At 42.6% G+C, this 18,098-nt stretch overlaps 1 long non-coding RNA gene across 1 annotated transcript; it reads left to right on the top strand.

The window, feature by feature from the left end:
* Positions 1-3,144: 3,144 nt before the first annotated feature.
* On the top strand, positions 3,145-17,449 carry LOC133241373 (uncharacterized). The gene is made up of 2 exons (XR_009734585.1): positions 3,145-3,646; positions 15,458-17,449. It is a non-coding gene; the product is annotated as an uncharacterized LOC133241373 (long non-coding RNA).
* Positions 17,450-18,098: the final 649 nt, after the last annotated feature.

Below are 18,098 nucleotides of genomic sequence, written 5' to 3'. Positions count from 1 at the left end.
AGTTCACCCCTCCAGCCACCAGCCAGATAGTCAGTCACTGTGGCTTTCCCAGGAAAGCTAGATCTCCAGGCCTCCTGCCTGACCACACTTCTCCACGGTGTGACAGAGGGGAACAGGGCATCCTGGGCTTCCTGACGAGGGCCCAAGTAGGACCAGTCTCGGCCATTCCCTCCGATTCTATGATGCGCCCCTGCCATCTCTACACAGAAGGCTGGAGGGGAGAAATTGGGACACACATCTGACAGTTCCCCCCTTGTGCTTATTTCTTGTTCCCATCTTTCCACCATTCCCCCAGGATCAAAAGCATAGGCCTGCCTGCCTTCCTTGGCTTCATGTCCTTCTGCCACTGAGCAGCAGGCATTGGGCCTGGCAGTCATACCCTCTGGGAGAACTTCCTGAATTAAGTTCCCCAAGCGGGGCTCTTCAAGGAGGCACAGGAATTCTCTTTTTAAAAGGGAATTTAGGAAATCCTCTTTCAAGCCACTAACCTGGCTTATAAAGTTCTTGTCTTGCTATAAAATCCCATGTTGACTGTCAGAAGCCAAATATCTCAGTTATTTCCCCCTCATGCCTTCTGTAACAAATCCTTATTTCCCCTAGGCAGATGAATGTCAAGGGCCAACTGAGGATCAAGTCATTTTCTCAGAAAGGGAAAAAGGAAAGCATGTTATTCTTCAAAAGATTACTTTTCTAATTGCACAAAAATTCTCCCCATCCCCTGTTGCTCTCCCTCAAAGAGCTCCAACAACTCTCATGACCCTTAAATTTCAAACACCAAGATTTACTGGCAGGATTGGCCTCAAAATGTTGAACAACTAGCTGAATAGCAACCCTGACCCATGACGAACATGTACAGGAAATAAAACCAGTTAAGTAAGTTCACAGTGTTTGCTTTTCTTCTCTCCCAAAACACATCTGTGTACAGCTTTGTAAACAATTTACCCAGGGGCTCCCCTTCCTCCATCCACATTTGCAATGACCCTTTCTTGCCTGGTAAATAAAATCTGTGGTGCACTTCAGATGCCAGTTAACAAGGCCTGACTTACATAATCTATCTCATTGGTATCACAATTGCCTTTTAGGCAAGAGGTCTTTGGAGGAAAACACTCAGATTCCGTATTCAGTCAGTGAAAAAAAAATGAGAGACCAGGTAAGGAGTCCTGCCAATCACAAAGCAGCACATTACTTACCCTCATCTAAGCTCAGTTTCTTCAATTATGAGATAGGGTTATTAGGAGAATTCACTGACCCAATGCACGTAATTTGCTTAGCACAGCAAAGTGTTGAGAAATATGTGTTAATGATAATCATCATTATTATTTTATTGTTATTATTGGGCCAGTGGCCCACTATTGATGATGGAAGTGTTTCCCTGCCTTCAGCACCTTTACCCACACATACATGTGAGCCTTTTGATCCAAACGTTGAACTAATGAAAATGGCAGGAATGAAGTGAGTGTGTGTAATGGGGGCAAAAACAGAAATTTCAGTCGGAGACCATAGTCCTGATTAGCACAAAAGCAAGCTTCCCCCACTGAGAAGGGACAAAGTCAAATTCAAGCACTTCAGGCTCTCATATGACTTATATAGAGCAATAAAAATATTTTAATAAACAATGAGGGAAAAGAGAAAAATGTTTAAAGCAAACATATATTAAAAAACAGACCCACAGGAGTACGTGACCACACGATATTCTAGTAACCCAGGCTTTCAGCTCTGCACTTCCGACAGTGCTTCCCGACGTGGAACGTGTCCATGGCCCCGGGGTCACACGGTAATAGAAGAGCCACAGAGAAAAGAGGAGCTTGGCAGAATTCCCTTCATATTTTAAGCTACAGCTTTCTTTACTGAAATAATAGCTTTCAAGACACAAATTGTTCACAAACCATTAATAGTATATATTGAGATGGGAGGATAAGCAAGAAGAATAACTAAGTCTGGTCTATTCTTTAAATGGGGACTTCCCTGGTGGCTCAGACAGTGAAGAATATGCCTGCAATGCAAGAGACCCAGGTTCCATCCCTTGAAGATTCCCTGGAGAGGGGAATGGCAACCCACTCCAGTATTCTTGCCTGGAGAATTCCATGGACAGAGGAGCCTGGCAGGCTACAGACCATGGGGTCTCAGAGAGTTGGATAGGACTAAGCGACTAACACACACATTCTTTAAATGAAACACTGCCTAAGTATAGAGGAATGAAGTAGAGGACTTTTCAAACCTTTCTAGGTCTCTTAAAATAATTCCATTGTCTATTGCAGTGGTTTTTCAGACATTTTTTTGACCACAACACACGGCAAGAAATATATTCTACTTCTTGATCCCGTACATGCAAACATGACACTGGTTTCATGAAAGAATACTGACTCTTAGTATGTAATGTTTTTCTATTCTTTTACTCCGGCTCCTTCCTTCCTTTCCCTTTGTTTCTCCCTCCCTTCCTTTCTAAAACTCCTTGCCAAACTGATTTTTGCCACTTATAATCTGAAAAAATACAGGCCTAGTGGGTTTTTCTAATCACTATATATTTCTGCAGGTGAGTTTACCCATCCAGAATATGGATAGAATTCAGCCAACTTCCCAGGACAGCCGTTTCTAGGTTTGACTTTTTTGTCTCTAGGATTTAAGAAGTCATTCCCAGGGGATCTTGTTTTCTCTATAGCTGAAGGTAAGGATTTAGGAGCCTGGGGGAAGAAGGGGTTCAGATGAGAATCAACAGAAAGAACTGCAAGGTCTGAAGACAAGAACCATTTATCTGGTGCAATATATTTTATGTTAATTTAAGAAAAACTCTTATCTTAAATATTTAGCATCATCAAGCACCTTTTACAGTTAACCCAGCAAACAAAGCTCTGGCTCGGAGGCCCAATCATTTATTTTCACGGCAGAGACCTCTTTTCTAAAAGCCAGGTCCCATCCCCCGCCCCCAGAGCCCCGACCCCTCCCAGGCCTCGGGTAACTTTTCCCTCCAGTTTGGTGGAAGGTTACATTAGAAGAAAATAGTCCCTACCGTCTAGAAACTTTTCAGGGGAAAGGAGGGCGTTTGACGTGTGGGTGGGTGTGCGGAAAGCGCCAGCATGAGCAGCGGGAGCGGCGAACGCCGGGGGCTGGGCTGCAGAAGAGTGCGGAGGCGCCAGCGGCGGGGGCGGGACGGGACGGGGCGGGGGTAGCGGGGCGGGGGTAGCGGGGCGGGGCGCAGGGGAGAAGATAGCCCTGAAGTCTCCCAAAGGGCAGTGGCTGCCGGCTCTCCTCGGTTGAGCAGCTGCTGCCCGTGAGGGGGCGCTGGCGGCCGGGGAGTTAAGGATGGGGCCTTGGTCTCCCGAACCCAGTGAGTGGCTTGGGTTGTCAAGCCACTCGTCTTTTTTTTTGATAATTTTTTTTTTTGTCATGATGCTGTTTTGGCCTCCGACTCCGTGAAGGGAGCCATATTAAGAGTGCAGAAGAGGTGACCCGGAGGAAAAATTAAAAGGCGACTTTTAAACATAGAGTTTTTCTTTCTTTTCTCTCTCTCAAATTAATTTAGATGTAAATTACATTTGGAAAGATCAGGCTCGAAGGCTCTCATTTACCCTCACCAGATACTTAGAATAAGATTTCGGTGCGATAGTAATTTTGCCAATGGAGGCCGACTCCCTAAAACATCACCCTGGTAAGTAATGAACATTTCCATGGGTTATGACTTTGAGGTTTTGTTTTACTTCATTCTAATACATGGCCCTTCTAAAAGTGGTACGATCATAACTCAGCCCAGGTTTAATTAAGATTATTTTTGAAAAATCTCGATGGGTAGGTAATTTACCTAGTTTCTCATTCAGATTTAGGAAATTTTGCTTTATTGCTGCATGCATTTCTAATTATCTTTTCCCATGCTGTTCTTAGTATGGATGGAACACAGTCTCTCTCTTTCCTGCTTGGTATGTCAGCAAACATTTGAGGAGTGTTTAGTTCAGAATACTGTTGGGTATTATGGATTAAATAATCTGATATACCTGTCAATTTCATCAGAAACAGCATTTATGTATATACACATAGTCTATATCGGGCTTCCCAAGTGGCATAGTGGTAAAGAATCCGCCTGCCAGTCCAGGAGATGCAAGAGATGCAAGTTTGATACTTGGGTCAGGAAGATCCCTGGAGAAGGAAATGGCAACCCACTCCAGTATTCTTGCCTGGAAAATTACATGCACAAAGGAGCCTGGAAGACTACAGTCCTTGAGGTCAAAAAGAGTCAGATGCAACTGAGTACACACACACTCACACATCTATACCACGTTATACGCCAGAACACACACACACATGCCTATACCATGCTATGCACCAGAAATCTTTGTGAAATGTAAACTCAAATTAGAGACCTTGTTTTATTTTGCAGTGAAATGGAGTTAATCTCATTGCAGTGTTGTGTATTTTAAGATACCTAGATTATAATAGGGACTCATTAACTGATAACTATTTATTATTTATCTAGATATGCTCCAAAGTGCTTTGCTCATGGCAAACAGTAAATACTGGTTGAATGAATGAACATGGCGTGTTCCTTACTATACACGTAGGGAAAACGCCAGGATGGGGATCCAGTAGCGCAATGACGTCATCAGTGACGCTTAGCGTGGATGTGTCTGCCCTAAACCTTTCACCAGATGCAGGCTCTCTTGACCTTGGAATGTGGATTACTTAAAATTTTAGGGGGAAAAAAATGTGTACCTAGTAGGCCCTCGCCTCTTGTTAGTATGGAGCTTGAGAAGTTTTCTTAAATGTGGAAAAGCTAAGCTCACTTGACACAAATCAGGGGGAAAAAAGGTTTCTACAAGTTATTCAAGTTATTCATGTCAAAAGCGATTAGTGGGCCCCAGCTTCCATTACATCATTCATTGGGAGAGGCTGGGAGCTCTGCAAGTCATATGATTCCATGGAGGAATTAAGGCTGAATTTTCTTTTGTGTTTCTGCCCTTAGCTATATTCAGTAGTAAGCATGTTTGGAAAAGGTTAAAACAGAACATGGAGCTCTAGTTTATTTTAATGCTGTCAGACTGCTAAGCAGTGGAAACTTGCTGAAGAGATTTACCAAGCTGTTTCCTTAAAGACTTTAGTGAATTAATTAAAAGGGTTCTGAGAGATACAACATGCCAGACCCCTACTGGCTCAGAAAATTGTTCTTTCTGATTGATGTGACTTGACAGCTAAGCACAGCACATGTAAAGCTGCAGGGGAATAAAACAAGAGTAGTGCTGATGTGTTCAAAAGACATGTAAGTGTTCCACTTGAATTGGCTGTGACCGCAGAGTCAGCTGGACACTGTGCTCGTTTCCTTTGGCTCAAGTACCCGAGCTCTGTAGAAGCACAGATTTGGCAAGGTGCTCAACTACTGAGTGAAAATGAAGTCACAGCTTCAGAAGAGATTCACAGATGGCGATGTGTAGGTATTCTGTTTCGCATTTGCGTCATTGCCTTTAGAATGCCTGCTTTAAGATGGTCCTCAGTTATGGAACCATGCCTGTGCCACACGGTCTCCAGAGGGACTGAGCCACAAGTGAACTGTGTTCTTTAGTAGACAAATATCTAAGACAAGCAGATAGCTCGCAGAAGTATTCTAAAATTTTTAGCCAAATTCTGGGCAATGTTGGGTCTAACTGATTTAGAAAACATACTCTTTTTCAGCCAACAGTGAAGCCGACATTGTTAACGATATGAACCAACACTGAAAGCCTTCATCAGTAATACATACCTGCAGTCAGAATTTGAATGTGACCTGGCCAAATGTATTTACTCATTCAATGCTTATTTAAATAAGTGGTAGGCCTTGCAGATACCTCAGTTCTTATATTCTTTCATAGTGCTGTTCAGTAGGAACATAAGGTGAGCCATATATGTAATTTAAAATTTTCTGGTAGCCCCATAAAGACATTCAAAAGAAACCAATAACATTAATTTTAATAATGTATTTTATGTCCACCAAATATATATATATATCATTTTAATATGCAGCAATATGGAAATTATTAATATTTGCATTCTTTATTTGAATTGTTATAATTCAGTGTGTATTTTACACTTAGAGCTCATCTCACATTGCACTGCTCAGATTCCACATATGACTAGTGATGTTGGGCAGCCCAAGTCTAGAAGGAAACACAGATGAGTAAAAAGGTAATTTCAGTAAGACGTAATAAAGGCAACGATGAGAGAAGTGTAAGGTACAATGAGAACACATAGAAGGGCTTAGTTCATTTATTCTTCCACCTGAAATTTCCATACTTCTCTCTGCTCCTCTATATTCTTCCTGCCTCCATGCTAATCCAAGCTGGCATCATCTCTCTCTTTGATTTCCACAACAGCCTCCAAAATTGTCTGCCTGCATTCACCCATGGCCCTCCCTGCAGCTACAGTGGTCTTTTAAAAATGACCATGTGGGACTTCCCTGGTGGTCCAGTGGCTAAGAATCTGACCGCCAATGCAGGAGACATGTGTTCGATCCCTGGTCCGGGAAGACACCACGTGCTGCAGAGCGACTAAGCCCATGCACTGCAACTGTTGAAGCCTGCTCGCCTACAGCCTGTGCTCTGCAATGAAGAGTAGCTCCTGCTCACAGCTAGAGAAAGCCTATGCACAGCAGGAAAGACCCAGCGTGGGCAAAAATAAATAAGTACCTTTTAAAAATGTCCATCTGATAATATCATTCCCCTGCTTCAAACCTTAACTGTATGATGAATGCACATTGAACAAGTGTGGAATGATGCATATAAAACGCCTGGCACAAGGCTTCTGCTCACTCTTTGGTTCTCCCCACATCTCCCTTTCCCTGTCTTGTTTCTGTCATTTTCCTCTCTGGCTCTGGAAAAACCATCTGCCTCTCACTTCCTTCTTCCTCTTATTACTTCTTAGTCTCTTATCATCTGAATTTTCTTTTTTCTTTCTTGCTTTCCTCTTTCCTTTTCTCTCTCTCATGCTTTAGTTTATTACAATATAGAATTTAAACAGGCTTAAATTTTAGTGCTGTAGTGAGTTCCCTGGTGACCTAGTGGTTAGGATTCTGGTCGCGATTCTGGACTTTCACTACCGTGGCTTGGGATCAGTCCCTGGTCAGAGAACTGAGATCCCATCACGCAAGCGTCACAGCACAACTGACAAAAACAAACAAAAAAATGTGTGCTGTAGTTATGTACTTCAAGTTCTTCATTTTCTTTGTTTATTTGCTACTCGGCATGCGAGATCTTGGGCTTCCCGGGTGGCACTAGTGGTAAAGAACCCGCCTGCCAGTGCAGGAGACATAAGAGACACAGGTTCAATCCCTGGGTCAGGAAGGTCCCTTGGAGGAGGGCATGGCAACCCACTCCTATATTCCTCCCTGGAGAATCCCATGGACAGAGGAGCCTGGCAGGGTACAGTCCATAGGGTTGCAAAAAGCTGGACATGACTGAAGTGACTTAGCACAAACGTACTCATGTGAGGTCTTAGTTCCCTGACCAGGCAATGAACCTACGCCCCTGCTCTGGAAGTAGAGTTTTAACCACTAGACCATCAAGGAAGTCCCAAGTTCTTCATTTTAAAACTTAGAAGAGATTGACCTTGTATCAGGATTAAATTAATATGCTTTTTATTTCAGCATGGCCTTCAGTTAACTCTTCTTATAGAGAACTTCTGTAGAAGCAAACGTATTCTCTCCTGGGAGGAAAGCAATCCCCTTTCATGTTTTGTGGAGGAGAAAATGATGCAGCTATATACACAGTATCCTCCTCTAGTGATTTGAAACAAGTCAGAAGGAGAACCCAGGTACCTGCCCGTAGCTGTGCCTTTCTTAGGTAGATTGCTGCTGCCTTCTGGCAGTAGGGCAGTGAGGCAAGTTAATTATTCAGTGTCAGAGGAGGTAAATAAATAAATGAATTACCTAATTAAATAAACCTTCGGGGTGCTAAAAGCTGGCAGTTTCCTTAACCACACACTTTTTTTTGAGAACTAGTCCTCTTGTATGAAGGAACAGCCAACCCAGGCATATGGGCTCTTCCCTTTTACCTCTGAGAAAGTGCATTTATGACCGTCTGTGTACTCATCTCTCTGTTTATGTCTCTGACATAGACCACTCTGCCAGTTGCCAGCACTCTGTCTACCTCCACTGAGAACATGGAGAGATTCTGCCACTACAGAAGGAGGAAAGAAAGTTATAATTCAAGAAGGACTTCCTGGCCTTCCCTGGTGGTCCAGTGGTTAAGAAGTTGCCTAGCAATGCAGGGGACAAGGGCTCGATTGCTGGTCCGGGAGGACCCCACGCGACGCAACTACTAAAGCCCACCCGCCCTAGAGCCTGTGCTCCACAATGAGAAGCCACAGCAACGAGAAGTTCACACACCACAGCTAGAGAGTAGCCCTCACTCGCCACAACTAGTGAAACCCACATGGAGCAACAAAAACTCAGAGCAGGCATAAATAAACAGATATTAAAATGTAAAAAAAAGAAAGGACTTGCTGCTGTCAAGGCATGACAGACACCACCACAAAACAAGTGAGGGAGAATCTTAGCTGAGAAAAGATGTTTCTGTTATAGAAAATACCCCACCTCACCCCCTCGCCCATCCCAAGCCTCGCTTGAGGGAGGCTCTACTCCCGGAAGGGCTTGGGCGGTCAGAGTCAGAATCAGCAAGCTTTTGTTGAATAGACAGATGCTGCATACAAGGCAGCTCCATGTACTTCTTTCTACTACACCCTTTTAATATTTGAACTTAAGAGAAACCCTCCAACTTTTTCCTAAGTGGAATTTTATTTTGAAATGAGATCCTGCAGCGTGAGGACCAACTACAGAAACACTTGAGTGTTAAGGGACCTCCACAGCCTGAAACATTTTTCCTAACTTGGACCACTGTTCCATGCGCATCCAGAGGCTATACTACATCCTGCATTAACAGCTTGTTCTTAACCTCCCACTCCAAAGATTTACTGAGAATTTCTTTCTGAGCAGAGCTACTCTCGTAAAAGAAATAGTAGAAGCATGTTGTGCTAGGATAATTGCTATAATAGAAAGATCCAAGTGGAGAACATAGCTCACATACAGTAGTTTATTTCTTGCTTCTAGGGTTGTATAACTTTTGAACTGTGGTGTTGGAGACAACTCTTGAGAGTCCCTTGGACTCCAAGGAGATCAAATCAGTCAATCCTTAAGGAAATCAGTCCTGAATATTCATTGGAAGGTCTGATGCTGAAGCTGAAACTCCAATACTTTGGCCACCTGATGCGAAGAACTGGCTCATTGGAAAAGACCCTGATGCTAGGAGATATTGAAGGCAGGAGAAGGAGACAACAGAGGATGAGATGGTTGGATGGCATCACCGACTTGATGGACATGAGTTTGAGCAAGCTCTGGGAGTTGGTGATGGACAGGGAAGCCTGGCATGCTGCAGTCCATGGGGTCTCGGTCAGACACGACTGAGCGACTGAACTGAGGGTTGCAGAGCAGCACTCCTCCATGTAGCCATTTAGGTACCCAGGTTAATGAAAGCCTGCAAAAGGCATGGAGGAAACAGGAGGTTTTTATGAATCTAAAAGTAGGGCTGTTGTCATTTTTTTTTGCTAAGTCATGTCTGACTTGGTGACCCCATGGACTGTAGCCCACCAGGCTCTTCTTGTCCACAGGATTTCTGAGGCAAGAATACTGGAGTGGGTTGCCAAAGAAAATTTTCATATATAGAGAGGACTGGGCCCCCAGGATGAGGGTGAGCATGTGGAGCGTATCCATCCTACTTTCATCAGTCTGGAGACCGCTGACGGCCATTGGCATTAGTTACCATCCAGAAGGATTTGACTGCTAAGGCCTGAAGGAAAAATGTTGTGTTTATTGACTGTGTTCATCTCTCACACTCAAACTTTTCTTTCCATTCTCTCAACTATGTCTTAATTCATCATTTCCTTTTTTTAAAAAAAAAAATGCATGTATTTGGGGGCACTTGGTCTCAGCCACCGCTCACAGGATCTCTGATCTTTGTTGTAGCAATTGGGATCTTCAGCTGCAGCACGCTCAATCTTTTAGTTGTGGCATGCAAACTCTTAATTGCGACATGTGGAATCTAGTTCTTGACCAGAAATTGAACCCAGGCTCCCTGCATTAAGAGCTTGGAGTCTTAACCACTGGACCACCAGAGAAGTCCCCAGTTCATCATTTCTTAAACTATGTAAATAGCCTCCTAACAGAGGCCCCTACCTCTGTCCTCTCGCACCCTCAACCCCATCTAACATGTGACTCACCGTGTTATGCTTCAATGGTTCCTCGTCACTCACAGGCTTGAGTCAACTTTCGTGATAAAAAAACTGAATTCACATTCCAGTCCCTTCCTACCTCTTAGACCTCATCTCCTGGCATTGCACCCTGGGCATTCTGTGTCCAGCTTTGTCTTCCCCGCATACTCTATGTACTGACATGCCTCCTTGCCTGGGATGTGCCATCCTTCCTGGGCCCACTCCCACCTGTCCATCAGTTTTCTCTTTAATGTCACTCCATTGGTGAAACCTTTCTTGATTCTCCTTGGCTTGGTGATGCACCCCTTCTTCAAGAGAATCATAATTGATTGGTAAAGAATAGTTATCTCTCTAAACAATGTATTTTTCTCCTTTAGACTCTAAGCTAAATGAGGCCCTAGAACATGTGTTTTCATTGTGTATCTCAAGTGCTTCATATGGTTTCTGATGAAGAGCTGGTATTCAGTGAAGATTCGTCAAGTGAATGAATGAATGGTTTTTAACCCTTGGATCATTTAAGGATGAAGATGCTCTTTCTTGTCTGTCACCCACCTAAGAATAAAGGGTTTGAAACTTCCCTGATGATTCAGTGAGTAAGACTTCGTGCTCTCAATGCAGGGGACTCTGGTTCAGTCCCTGGTCAGGGACATCCCATATGCCACAGGTGAAAATCACACATGCCACAACAAAGACCTGGCACAGCCAAAAGAAGAAGAAAAAAAAAAGAATAAAGGGTTTGAAGAAGACAGGACAGGAAGTTGACACAAAAGCAGAAGAAATGAAAGTTGGATCTCAGAAGACTGTTGAATGAGAGGACTCTGACATGTCAGTGTGTAGGGTTGGATGGGGCATCTTAATGCTGTGAGAGAGGAGACTGGTCGTCAGTACCCAATCTTTCATGGCTCCTTACTGACAGAGAGCCCTTATATTATTCAAAGTGTCAATGCTGCTGCTAAGTCACTTCAGTCATGTCTGACTCTGTGTGACCCCATAGACGTCAGCCCACCAGGCTCCCCCACCCCTGGGATTCTCCAGGCAAGAACACTGGAGTGGGTTGCCATTTCCTAGCTTATTGGAGGGGGTTTCTTGGAACAACCTTTAAAGATGGTTGACTTCACTGGGAGGTCTCCCCTTTGCCTCAGCCTCATTTCTGCTGCTTAGAATGGATGTGGTATCTGCAGCTGCAAATCTTGTTACCAGGAGACAACCCTGAGGATGGAAGCCATGGGCTAAGGAGAGCGGAATAGAGATGTAGAAGGAGCCTGAGTCCCTAATAGGATGGAGTCACCCTACCGGGCCTGCTGTGCCTATTTTGAACTTCCCCATAAGAGAGAACTAAAGTTTCAATTCGTTTAAATCACTCTTACATTTCCTGTTTTATGTGAAAGTGAAGTGAAAGTGTTACTCGCTCAGTTGTGTCTGACTCTTTGTGACCCTATGGATTGTAGCCTGCCAGGCTCCTCTGTCCACAAATTTTCCAGGCAAGAATACTGGAGTGGGTTGCCATTCCCTTCTCCAGGGGATCTTCCCCACCCAGGGATCAAACCTGAGTCTCCTGCATTGCAGGCAGATTCTTTACCATCTGAGCCACCAGGGAAGCCCAAACTAATCCCAGCTGATACAGAGGAGACATTTACAGAGTCCTCATACATCAGATGGAGAAGGCAATGGCAACCCACTCCAGTACTCTTGCCTGGAAAATCCCATGGATGGAGGAGCCTGGTGGGCTGCAGTCCATGGGGTCGAGACTGAGCGACTTTGGTTTCACTTTTCACTTTCACACATTGGAGAAGGAAATGGCAACCCACTCCAGTGTTCTTGCCTGGAGAATCCCAGGGATGGTGGAGCCTGGTGGGCTGCCGTCTACGGGGTTGCACAGAGTCGGACACGACTGAAGTGACGCAGCAGCAGCAGCAGCAGCATACATCAGATATTTCATGCATGTTACCTCTTCATAGCTTCATGATAGTGCTATAAAGGTTGGTCAGCCTGCTCCTTGTCCAGCTGTGTGTTATTGGGAAAGTTACTTCACCTCTCTGCGCCTCTGTTTCCTCATCTGTAAGATGAAGACAACACAATAATAGCACCTCCTCATAGAGTTATGAAGATTGGACAGTTCCTGTATGTAAAACGCTTAAAATTGTGCTTGGCGTGTAGTCAGTGCCTACTCTTGCATGCATGCTCAATCACATCTGACTCTGTGACCCTATGGACTGTAGCCCACCAGGCTTCTCTGTCCATGGGATTTTCCAGGTAAGAATACTGAATTGGGTTGCCATTTCCTTCTCCAGGGAAACTTCCTGACCCAGGGATAAAACCTGCGTCTCCTGTGTTGGCAGGCGTCTTTACCACTGAGCCACCAGGGAAGGTGGTGCCTACTCTTAGCAATTGCCATATTAGCAATAACATAATCACATTCAGATGCCTGTCTAAGGTGACACAGTAAGTGGTAGAGCCAAGTTGCAAACACAAGCCTACATGAATCTTAAAACTATGCATTTCTCCATGCACTTTGGAAGGACCCAATGTGGGTAGGCTGCAGGGTGGAGGGCAGGAGATGGTCATGATCATGGCATCCAGTCCCATCACTTCATGGCAAATAGATGGGGAAAAGTGGAAGCAGTGACAGAGTTTATTTTCTTGGGCTCCAAAATCACTGCAAACAGTGACTGCAACCATGAAATTAAAAGATGCTTGCTCCTTGGAACGAAAACTATGACAAACATAGACAGTGTATTAAAAAGCAAAGATATCATTTTGCTGACAAAAGTCCATATAGTCATGGCTTTTCCAGTAGTCATGTATGGCTGTAAAAGTTGGACTATAAAGAAAGGCTGAGCACCGAACTGATGACTTCGAATTGTGGTGCTGGAGAAGACTCTTGAGAGTCCCTTGGATAGCAAGGAGATCAAACCAGTCAATCCTAAAGGAAATCAACCCTGAATATTCACTGGAAGGACTATGCTGAAGCTGAAGCTCCAATACTTTGGCCACATGATGCAAAGAGCCCACTCATTGGAAAAGACTCTGATGCTGGGAAAGATTGAAGGCAAAAGGAGAAGAGGGCAGCAAAAGATGAGATGGTTAGCACCACCACCTCAATGGACATGAATCTGAGCAAACTCCAGGAGATAGTGAAGGACAGGGAAGCTTGTGTACTGTAGTTGCAGAATCAAGACACAATTTAGCAACTGAACAATAATACCACCTGGGCTTCCTAGGTGGTGCTAGTGGTAAAGAATCCTCTTGCAATGCAGTTGGCCAGGTTGGATCCCTAGGTCAGGAAGATCCCCTGGAGGAAGAAATTCAACCCACTCCAGTATTCTTGCCTGAAAAATTCCAGAAACAGTGGAGCCTGGCGGGCTACAGTCCAGGTGGCCACAAGGAACACACACGCATAATACCACCTACTTTATGAGATCATCGTGAAGATTAAATGAGGTAATATATGTAAAAGAATAGTGTCTGACATATAGAATAAATGCATAGTGTGAAAGTCACTCGGTTGTGTCCGAGTCTTTATGACCCCATGGACTACACAGTCCATGGAATTGTCCAGGTCAGAATACTGAAGTGGGAAGCTGTTTCCTTCTCCAGGAGATCTTCCCAACCCAGGGATCAAACCCAGGTCTCTCACATTGTGGGAGGATTCTTTACCAGTTGAGCCACCAGGGAAGTCCATAAACACATGTGTTGTTTAAATAAATATATACAATTCGAGAGTTATAGATAACATATAAATGAAACACTCCTTTTGTAGTTTAGTGCCATAAAAATTCAAAAACAGGAAAAATCATAGGAGAAAAGAAATTTCACTTATTTTAGTAGAACCAAATAATGGACAGAGATGTGGGCTGGATCCAGGCAAAAGTATGGAGGCAGAAACTGGCATGGTCAGTGCTACAGAAGAGGTGGGGGTGAGAAGGGATGGTCAGACAGTAGAACTGGGGAATAGGGAGAGATAAGGTTGAGGTCTGATTACATAAGACTCTGAAAGCTAGATTTGCTTTAATGGGCAATGACGAATGGTTGGAACATTTCATGATGAATGTGGCCTATTTGGAAGATTCATCTGGCAGATGAAGATTGGAGAAGAGAAAATTAGAAGGAAGGACAATTAGGAGGCAGTTACAAAAATTCTGGCTTGAGGCAGTGAGAACCTAATTTAATATTACATTAGACATGGAGGAGATGAGGGGAAATTTTGAGATATATGGTTTTATTTATTCTTTTAATTTTTATTTTATATTGAAGCATAGTTGATTAACAATGTTGTGTTAGTTTCAGGTATATATCAAAGTGATTCAGTTATACATGTATCTATTCCTTTTCAATTTTTTTCCCATTTAGGTTATTATAGAATATTCAGTGGAGTTCCTGTGCTATATGGTCAGTCTTTGTTGGTTGAGATATATGGTTTTTAATTTATTTTCAAAAAAATAAAGGTAAGATATACTTAAAGTTGAGCTTCCCTGGTAGCTCAGCTGGTAAAGAATCTGCCTGAGACCCCGGTTCAATGCAGGAGACCCCGGTTCAATTCCTGGGTAGGCAAGTTCCCTTGGAGAAGGGATAGGCTACCCACTCCAGTATTCTTGGGCTTCCCTGGTGGCTCAGATGGTAAAGAATCTGCTGCAATGCAGGAGACCTGGGTTTGATCCCTGGGTTGGGAAGGTTTCCTGGAGGAGGGCATGGCACTCCAGTATTCTTGCCTGGAGAATCCCCATGGGGAGAGGAGCCTGGTGGGCTACAGTCCATGGGATCACAAAGATTCACACATGACTGAGCGACTATGCACAGCACAGAACAGCATACTTAGAGTTAAAAAAATCGAATAGTACATAAAGGCATAAAATGAAAAACAAAATCTCCCGTCTCTTCCTCACCTCAAGTCTAGCTTCACAAAGGCAACCACTCTTTAACAGTTTCTTGTGTATCTCAGATGAGTTTTAAGCACATAGCTATCAATAAACAGTTGACTCTCTTTTATTTCAAGGAGGTTGCTTTCTATAATGTTGCCTCCAACGTTGAATTAGCAAATACCATTGCTCCTGGGGGGAAATACAGGGTAGGTTCTTGCAAGCCTATGATCAGAACATTTTCAACTAATAAATTCATAACTTTGTTTTGTGTTTCTGTCAAAAGACACCTTCTTTAATAACTATTGTTTCATTAACTTGTGACTAACAGCCTTCTAAATCCTGCCTGAAGGAAGCTTATTTAACACCTGTTTTCTCTGTAGGGCACAGCTCAGCCTTCTTGCACCTGGAAGCACGTAAGCACTACCGTTGGGGGCCGCTGAAAACAGTGAAATCACCCGCAAAAACAAACCTGAAAAACAGCACTAAGTAGACCGTGAATGGGACACTTGGCAGGATGAGAGCTGAAACAAGAGGCGGAGTGTTGCTGCTGGGCCTCAGCTGGGAACGTAACTGTCCCATGACTCAGATTGGTTGTTGCTCTGGACTTGTCTGGGATTGACCATGAAAACCTTATGAGTACTGATTGGGGAATTACAGATAAATTTTAGTAAGTAGGCAAATTGACAAATACAGAACTTGCAAATCATGAGGATGAACCAAATGTAGAGAGAGGACCAGTTTCTCAACTGTGTGACTTGTCCAGTCACAGATTGCATTCAGAAGGGCCTTGAGCTTGGTTTAATGCTCTGCTGTTGTTACTGTCCTGAAATTCCTAACTTAAAAAAAAAATTATAGTTGATTTATAATATTGTGTTAGTTTCAAATGTACAGCAAACTGATTGGGTTATATATATACTATACATAATTTTATATAAAATAAAATTAATAAAATGTTTATTTTATATAAAAATACAGATTATTTTCCATTATAGGTTATTATTAGATATAAAATATAGTTCCCTGTGCTATACAGTAAACCCTTGTTGCTTGTTTTTATCTATTTTATATATAGTAATGTGTATCTGTTAATCCCATACTCCTAATTTATCCCTTCCCCCCACCTTGAAATTCTTAACTTTTAAACAAGAGGCCTCATGTCATTTTCACTTTGCTGGTCTTGTAGCTGGTCTTGTCGCTGGTCGTGTCTTTATGTTTGTGTATGCGTATTTAATTGCATAAATGAGATCATATTATAAATACCCTTCCTTTTTTCCTTCTTATAGTTTCCTTTTTTAAAAATTCAATCTTTGGTGGTATTTTTATATAGACATATATAAATCTACTTTCATCCTTTTAACGTCTGTGGTATAGATGTATCATGATTTATTTTTCAAGTCTCCAATTACTTTGGACAATACTTTGTTTATGAATTTTTACTTTTAGGAATTATGCCAAAAGAACTACCCTTGTTACACACACACACACACGCTTTGGCATATCATCCAATTATATTCATACACTACACTAGCAGTAGAATTGCTGCTACATTGAAGTATATTTGTATTTCAAATAATGATCATTATTGCCTTGTTGCTCTCTAAAAAGTTTGTACCAGTTCTCACTCATACCAAGAAAATTTGAGAATTTATGTTCTTAAATATAGCTTGCCAACTTCACAAATTTCCAAACTTAAAAAAAGTTGTCAATCTGGGCTTTCCTGGTGGCTCAGTGGTAAAGAATGGAAGATCCCCTGGAGAAGGAAATGGCAACCCACTCCAGTATTCTTGCCTGGGAAATCCCATGGACAGAGAAGCCTGGTGGGTTACAGTCCATGGAGTCGCAAAAGAGTTGGATACAACTTATTGACCAAACAACAACAATATCATTCTAAAAAAAAAAAATAGTGGAAAAAATATTTGCCAATCTGATCAGCTGAAGAGGTATTTTGAGCTTCCCTGGTGGCTCAGTGGTAAAGAATCTGCCTGCAATGCAGGAGACCTGGGTTCAATCCCTGGGTTGAGAAGATCTCCTGGAGAAGGAAATGGCAACCCACTCCAGTATTCTTGCCTGGAGAATTCCATGAACAGAGGAGCCTGGCTGGCTACAGTCCGTGGGGTTGCAAAGAGACATGACCGAGCAGCTAACATACTAAAGAGGTGTTTTGTAGTTATTTTAATTTGCATGTATTTAATCATGTGTGAAGCTGAACATTTTTTCTCATGTTTATTTATTAACCATTTTTTCTCTGTTTTTGCATCTCCTGTTGCTACCCTTTGTTCATTTTCCTATTCGGTTGTCTTTGTACTTTATATAAATTAAAGAAATTAACCCTTTGCTTGTTATATGAATTATAAATAATCCTGACTTATGAGTCTTTTGCTTTTATTTGCAGCATTGTTTTTTCCAAAACAGAAATGAAGATTTTTGTGTTATACACTGAAACTTCTAGATGAGAGATATTTTAAATTTCAAACAGCGAATTCCGTGGTGGTCCACTGATTAGGACTCTGTGCTTTCACTGCTGGGGTCTGGAGGGAGCTAAGATCCTGCAAGCTGAGTGGTGTAACCAAAAACAAACCTTTCTTAATCAATATTACTTGATGATAGCTCAGATGTAAAGGGCCTGGGAGAGGAAGACATCAAAGACAACAGCAGTGTTCCTAGGTTTGGGGAATAATAATAGTGTCTTTACCAGGTTTCTCCGACAGGGATTCTCTCAGTGATAGGTCCTTCACCATGAGCTTAGGGAGCTGAACTTTCAAAATCAAGAGTTCATTAGAGTTTACTGCTTTTATTTTTTAATAAATGATTTAGGATTAATTTTAGATTTACAGAAAAGTTGCAAAGATAGTAAGAGATGGTTCTCAGATACCTTATGCCCAATTTTTCCTATTATTAACGTATTACATTAACATGGCGTATTTATAGCAATTAATGAGCCAATATTGACACATTGCTATTGACAAAGTCCGTACTTTCTTCAGATTTCCTTGGTTTTTAGTTTCATATCTTTTTTCTATT

The sequence above is a fragment of the Bos javanicus genome, chromosome 3 (genome assembly GCF_032452875.1).
Source record: "Bos javanicus breed banteng chromosome 3, ARS-OSU_banteng_1.0, whole genome shotgun sequence".
NCBI lineage: Eukaryota > Metazoa > Chordata > Mammalia > Artiodactyla > Bovidae > Bos > Bos javanicus.
Note: the sequence above shows the minus strand (reverse complement) of the source record. Positions and strands in the feature narration are given on the sequence as shown.